Genomic DNA, 7,500 nt, shown 5'->3' with positions numbered 1-7,500 from the left:
AGAGAGGGAGGAAAGAAAGGAGGGAAAAAGGAAGAGAGGGAGGGAAGGAAGGAGGAAGGATGAGAGAAGAAGAGGGAAGGACTAAGGTAATTGCAAACAAAGAAGAGAGGGAATGAAAGAGTGATGATGAAAGGAAGAGAAAAAGAGAAAGAGGAGAAATTGGAGGGAGGGAGGGATGGTGCTCCGAAATTTGGAAGGGAGGGAACAAGAGAAAGGAGAGGCTAGAAGGGAGAAAAACAGATCCCGAAAGATTGGAAGGGATGAGAAAAAAAAACGTGAAAGAAGGAACGAACGAGAAAAAAAAGAGAAAGAGAAATAAAAGGAGAAGCAAGAACGAAGAAGGGAGAAAGGGAGAGAAGCGAAGCAGCAGCACCAGAGGTCGAGAGTCGGGAACAGCGCTAGCCAAAAAGGGACAAGAAGATGCTATAGAGGAATCTGTGGGAGAGAACAGCTGGTGTCTGTGGGATGCTGGCTGTGGGAGATCAAGGGAGAGGATGCTGGCTGTGGGAGATCAAGGAATAGGATGCTGGCTGTGGGAAATCAAGGGAGAGGATGCTGGCTGTGGGAGATCAAGGGAGAGGATGCTGGCTGTGGGAGATCAAGGGAGAGGATGCTGGCTGTGGGAGATCAAGGGAGAGGATGCTGGCTGTGGGAGATCAAGGGAGAGGATACTGGCTGTGGGAGATCAAGGGAGAGGATGCTGGCTGTGGGAGATCAAGGGAGAGGATGCTGGCTGTGGGAGATCAAGGGAGAGGATGCTGGCTGTGGGAGATCAAGGGAGAGGAGGCTGGCTGTGGGAGATCAAGGGAGAGGATGCTGGCTGTGGGAGATCAAGGGAGAGGATGCTGGCTGTGGGAGATCAAGGGAGAGGATGCTGGCTGTGGGAGATCAAGGGAGAGGATGCTGGCTGTGGGAGATCAAGGGAGAGGATGCTGGCTGTGGGAGATCAAGGGAGAGGATGCTGGCTGTGGGAGATCAAGGGAGAGAATGCTGGCTGTGGGAGATCAAGGGAGAGGAGGCTGGCTGTGGGAGATCAAGGGAGAGGATGCTGGCTGTGGGAGATCAAGGGAGAGGATGCTGCCTGTGGGAGATCAAGGGAGAGGATGCTGGCTGTGGGAGATCAAGGGAGACAATGCTGGCTGTGGGAGATCAAGGGAGAGGATGCTGGCTGTGGGAGATCAAGGCAGAGGATGCTGGCTGTGGGAGATCAAGGAATAGGATGCTGGCTGTGGGAGATCAAGGGAGAGGATGCTGGCTGTGGGAGATCAAGGGAGAGGATGCTGGCTGTGGGAGATCAAGGGAGAGGATGCTGGCTGTGGGAGATCAAGGGAGAGGATGCTGGCTGTGGGAGATCAAGGGAGAGGATGCTGGCTGTGGGAGATCAAGGGAGAGGATGCTGGCTGTGGGAGATCAAGGAATAGGATGCTGGCTGTGGGAGATCAAGGGAGAGGATGCTGGCTGTGGGAGATCAAGGGAGAGGATGCTGGCTGTGGGAGATCAAGGGAGAGGATGCTGGCTGTGGGAGATCAAGGGAGAGGATGCTGGCTGTGGGAGATCAAGGGAGAGGATGCTGGCTGTGGGAGATCAAGGGAGAGGATGCTGGCTGTGGGAGATCAAGGGAGAGGATGCTGGCTGTGGGAGATCAAGGGAGAGGATGCTGGCTGTGGGAGATCAAGGGAGAGGATGCTGGCTGTGGGAGATCAAGGGAGAGAATGGTGGGTGTGGGAGATCAAGGGGGAGGATGCTGGCTGTGGGGGATGAAGGGACAGGATGCTGGCTGTGGGAGATCAAGGGAGAGGATGCTGGGTGTGGGTGAACAAGGGAGAGGATGCTGGCTGTGGGAGATCAAGGGAGAGGATGCTGGCTGTGGGAGATCAAGGGAGAGGATGCTGGCTGTGGGAGATCAAGGGAGAGGATGCTGGCTGTGGGAGTTCAAGGGAGAGGATGCTGGCTGTGGGAGATCAAGAGAGAGGATGCTGGCTGTGGGAGATCAAGGAGAGGATGCTGGCTGTGGGAGATCAAGGGAGAGGATGCTGGCTGTGGGAGATCAAGGGAGAGGATGCTGGCTGTGGGAGATCAAGGGAGAGGATGCTGGCTGTGGGAGATCAAGGGAGAGGATGCTGGCTGTGGGAGATCAAGGGAGAGGATGCTGGCTGTGGGAGATCAAGGGAGAGGATGCTGGCTGTGGGAGATCAAGGGAGAGGATGCTGGCTGTGGGAGATCAAGGGAGAGGATGCTGGCTGTGGGAGATCAAGGGAGAGGATGCTGGCTGTGGGAGATCAAGGGAGAGGATGCTGGCTGTGGGAGATCAAGGGAGAGGATGCTGGCTGTGGGAGATCAAGGGAGAGGATGCTGGCTGTGGGAGATCAAGGGAGAGGATGCTGGCTGTGGGAGATCAAGGGAGAGGATGCTGGCTGTGGGAGATCAAGGGAGAGGATGCTGGCTGTGGGAGATCAAGGGAGAGGATGCTGGCTGTGGGAGATCAAGGGAGAGGATGCTGGCTGTGGGAGATCAAGGGAGAGGATGCTGGCTGTGGGAGATCAAGGGAGAGGATGCTGGCTGTGGGAGATCAAGGGAGAGGATGCTGGCTGTGGGAGATCAAGGGAGAGGATGCTGGCTGTGGGAGATCAAGGGAGAGGATGCTGGCTGTGGGAGATCAAGGGAGAGGATGCTGGCTGTGGGAGATCAAGGGAGAGGATGCTGGCTGTGGGAGATCAAGGGAGAGGATGCTGGCTGTGGGAGATCAAGGGAGAGGATGCTGGCTGTGGGAGATCAAGGGAGAGGATGCTGGCTGTGGGAGATCAAGGGAGAGGATGCTGGCTGTGGGAGATCAAGGGAGAGGATGCTGGCTGTGGGAGATCAAGGGAGAGGATGCTGGCTGTGGGAGATCAAGGGAGAGGATGCTGGCTGTGGGAGATCAAGGGAGAGGATGCTGGCTGTGGGAGATCAAGGGAGAGGATGCTGGCTGTGGGAGATCAAGGGAGAGGATGCTGGCTGTGGGAGATCAAGGGAGAGGATGCTGGCTGTGGGAGATCAAGGGAGAGGATGCTGGCTGTGGGAGATCAAGGGAGAGGATGCTGGCTGTGGGAGATCAAGGGAGAGGATGCTGGCTGTGGGAGATCAAGGGAGAGGATGCTGGCTGTGGGAGATCAAGGGAGAGGATGCTGGCTGTGGGAGATCAAGGGAGAGGATGCTGGCTGTGGGAGATCAAGGGAGAGGATGCTGGCTGTGGGAGATCAAGGGAGAGGATGCTGTGTGCTGGAGATCAAGGGAGAGGATGCTGGCTGTGGGAGATCAAGGGAGAGGATGCTGGCTGTGGGAGATCAAGGGAGAGGATGCTGGCTGTGGGAGATCAAGGGAGAGGATGCTGGCTGTGGGAGATCAAGGGAGAGGATGCTGGCTGTGGGAGATCAAGGGAGAGGATGCTGGCTGTGGGAGATCAAGGGAGAGGATGCTGGCTGTGGGAGATCAAGGGAGAGGATGCTGGCTGTGGGAGATCAAGGGAGAGGATGCTGGCTGTGGGAGATCAAGGGAGAGGATGCTGGCTGTGGGAGATCAAGGGAGAGGATGCTGGCTGTGGGAGATCAAGGGAGAGGATGCTGGCTGTGGGAGATCAAGGGAGAGGATGCTGGCTGTGGGAGATCAAGGGAGAGGATGCTGGCTGTGGGAGATCAAGGGAGAGGATGCTGGCTGTGGGAGATCAAGGGAGAGGATGCTGGCTGTGGGAGATCAAGGAGAGGATGCTGGCTGTGGGAGATCAAGGGAGAGGATGCTGGCTGTGGGAGATCAAGGGAGAGGATGCTGGCTGTGGGAGATCAAGGGAGAGGATGCTGGCTGTGGGAGATCAAGGGAGAGGATGCTGGCTGTGGGAGATCAAGGGAGAGGATGCTGGCTGTGGGAGATCAAGGGAGAGGATGCTGGCTGTGGGAGATCAAGGGAGAGGATGCTGGTTGTGGGAGATCAAGGGAGAGGATGCTGGCTGTGGGAGATCAAGGGAGAGGATGCTGGCTGTGGGAGATCAAGGAGAGGATGCTGGCTGTGGGAGATCAAGGGAGAGGATGCTGGCTGTGGGAGATCAAGGGAGAGGGATGCTGGCTGTGGGAGATCAAGGGAGAGGATGCTGGCTGTGGGAGATCAAGGGAGAGGATGCTGGCTGTGGGAGATCAAGGGAGAGGATGCTGGCTGTGGGAGATCAAGGGAGAGGATGCTGGCTGTGGGAGATCAGGGGAGAGGATGGTGGCTGTGGGAGATCAAGGGAGAGGATGCTGGCTGTGGGAGATCAAGGAGAGGATGCTGGCTGTGGGAGATCAAGGGAGAGGATGCTGGCTGTGGGAGATCAAGGGAGAGGATGCTGGCTGTGGGAGATCAAGGGAGAGGATGCTGGCTGTGGGAGATCAAGGGAGAGGATGCTGGCTGTGGGAGATCAAGGGAGAGGATGCTGGCTGTGGGAGATCAAGGGAGAGGATGCTGGCTGTGGGAGATCAAGGGAGAGGATGCTGGCTGTGGGAGATCAAGGGAGAGGATGCTGGCTGTGGGAGATCAAGGGAGAGGATGCTGGCTGTGGGAGATCAAGGGAGAGGATGCTGGCTGTGGGAGATCAAGGGAGAGGATGCTGGCTGTGGGAGATCAAGGGAGAGGATGCTGGCTGTGGGAGATCAAGGGAGAGGATGCTGGCTGTGGGAGATCAAGGGAGAGGATGCTGGCTGTGGGAGATCAAGGGAGAGGATGCTGGCTGTGGGAGAACAAGGGAGAGGATGCTGGCTGTGGGTGATCAAGGGAGAGGATGCTGGCTGTGGGAGATCAAGGGAGAGGATGCTGGCTGTGGGAGATCAAGGGAGAGGATGCTGGCTGTGGGAGATCAAGGGAGAGGATGCTGGCTGTGGGAGAACAAGGGAGAGGATGCTGGCTGTGGGAGATCAAGGGAGAGGATGCTGGCTGTGGGAGATCAAGGGAGAGGATGCTGGCTGTGGGAGAACAAGGGAGAGGATGCTGGCTGTGGGTGATCAAGGGAGAGGATGCTGGCTGTGGGAGATCAAGGGAGAGGATGCTGGCTGTGGGAGATCAAGGGAGAGGATGCTGGCTGTGGGAGATCAAGGGAGAGGATGCTGGCTGTGGGAGATCAAGGGAGAGGATGCTGGCTGTGGGAGATCAAGGAATAGGATGCTGGCTGTGGGAGATCAAGGGAGAGGATGCTGGCTGTGGGAGAACAAGGGAGAGGATGCTGGCTGTGGGTGATCAAGGGAGAGGATGCTGGCTGTGGGAGATCAAGGGAGAGGATGCTGGCTGTGGGAGATCAAGGGAGAGGATGCTGGCTGTGGGAGATCAAGGGAGAGGATGCTGGCTGTGGGAGATCAAGGGAGAGGATGCTGGCTGTGGGAGATCAAGGGAGAGGATGCTGGCTGTGGGAGATCAAGGGAGAGGATGCTGGCTGTGGGAGATCAAGGGAGAGGATGCTGGCTGTGGGAGATCAAGGGAGAGGATGCTTGTGTGCTGGAGATCGAAAGAGGGAAAGTTACGGTCAGGAAAATACAGTGATTGTGTTGCAAGGATATTTTTCCTACCTTTCATTTTATTATCACAGTTATCGTTGTTATCTTATTGTTTTTATTCTTATGATAGATAGAGGACATAAAAAGGTTGAATCTGAAATAAAAGACTATGTTACTAAAAATGAAATCAATTCAAAAACACAAAAGAAAAGGATTTAAATGAAATTCTTGATACGCTTAATTAAGAGAATAACATTACTCCCATGGAAACACATAGACCAATTCTTAAAAAACAGATAAACAAATAAATAAACAAATAAAAACAACATTTTTTCCTTGTTAAGACAAAATACAATCAACGATATAAAAATCGAATATAAAAAATAAAGAAAGAATTAAATGAAAATTAAATAAAAGCAACATTTTGTTCACATTAAGACAAAATACAAACAACGATAATAAAAATCAAATTAGAAAAATAATAAAAAATAAAGAAACAAACAAGAATTCAATAAAAGCATTTTTTACATTAAGACAAAAACAAACAACGGTAATAAATATCGAGTAAAAGAATGAATAAATAAATAAATAAATAAAAACATTTTCCACATCAAGACTAAAATACAAACAACGATAATAAACCCCCCCCCAAAAAAAAAAATCTAAAAAAATAAAAATAAATAAATAGAAATAAAAAACAAACAATACAAAAAAATCTAAAAAAATAAACAAAAAATCAAACGAAACCGTAGTTTTCGTTCCCAAGACATTTTCGGCCATAAAAGGAAAGCGCTCCGTTGCAGAGGCATTGCACGTTCATGCCCCCTTCTCAATAGAGCGATGTTTTGATTGATAGATACATAGAGAATATAAGTGTGAGGAGAATGCGTTATTGCAGAGGATAAAGTGCGTTTTCATCATGTTCAAAGAGAGAGAGTTGCAAAGACGAAATGAAATTGAACGCGGGTTTATAAGCAAGGAAAGTGTTTAGGCAAGGAGTGTGTTTGTGTGTTTGTTTTTTTTTATTGATTTTGTGTGTTTCTGTGTTTGTTTTTTTCTTGATTTTATGTGCTTGCTTCTTTGTTTTTCTTGATTATGTAGTTTGTTTGTTTTTCTTGATTTTGTGTTTGTTTTTGTTTTTTCTTGATTTTGGGTGTTTGTGTGTTTGTTTTTTCTTGATTTTGTGTTTGTTTTTGTTTTTTTCTTGATTTTGTGTTTGTTTTTGTCTTGATTTTGTGAGTTTTTTTCTTGATTTAATGTGTTTGTTTGTTTCTTTTTTCTTGATTTTGTGTTTGTTTGCTTGCTATTCTTGATTCAATGTGCTTGTTTTTTTTTCAGAATTTTGTGTGTTTGTTTGTCTGTGCTTGATTAGTGATGGCAATATCTTTTCACCTATCTAGTTTATCTATCTACATATATATCTATCTATTTATTCATTTATTCATCTATTTATCTGTCTACCAATCTATCCATTAATCTGCCTATCTATCTATCTATCTATTTTCTATCTATCTATCTATCTATTTTCTATCTATCTATCTATCTATTTTCTATCTATCTATCTATGTTTTTATCTATATATTTATTTATTTGTTTATCATCAATCTATCTATCTATTTATTTGTTTATTCATTTATTTATCATCTATCTACCTATCTATCTATTCATCTATCTACCTATTTATCTATCTATCTATCTATTTATCAAATCTATCTATCTATCAATCTTTTAACTTATCTATCTATTCATGCATCCGTCTATCTATCGCTCTATATTTGTTTCTCCTTCCACATATACGCTACCATAAAGACATACGTATAAATATCAGAACAAATATTATCAAAATTCCAAAAGAAAAAGAAAAAAGAAAAATAACACTATAAGGGAAAGAAATGGGGGTAGAGAGGGGGGGGGATGATGGGGGGAGAGGGGGGGAGAAGAGGGGGGGTGGAAGGGGTGGGGGGGCAGAAAAGAGGGGGGGAAAAGCGTAGGGAAGAGGGGGGGTGGAAGG

At 49.7% G+C, this 7,500-nt stretch overlaps 1 protein-coding gene across 1 annotated transcript in view; it reads right to left on the bottom strand.

Annotated features, from left to right (window-relative positions):
- Window positions 1-7,500, bottom strand: part of LOC138861635 (visual system homeobox 2-like) — a 116,958-nt gene that overhangs the window by 45,652 nt on the left and 63,806 nt on the right. The window lies entirely within an intron of this gene.

Source organism: Penaeus vannamei, chromosome 4 (assembly GCF_042767895.1).
Source record: "Penaeus vannamei isolate JL-2024 chromosome 4, ASM4276789v1, whole genome shotgun sequence".
NCBI classification, from domain to species: Eukaryota; Metazoa; Arthropoda; class Malacostraca; order Decapoda; family Penaeidae; genus Penaeus; species Penaeus vannamei.
The sequence above is the reverse complement of the archived record's forward strand: the minus strand, read 5'-3'. Positions and strand labels throughout refer to the sequence as shown.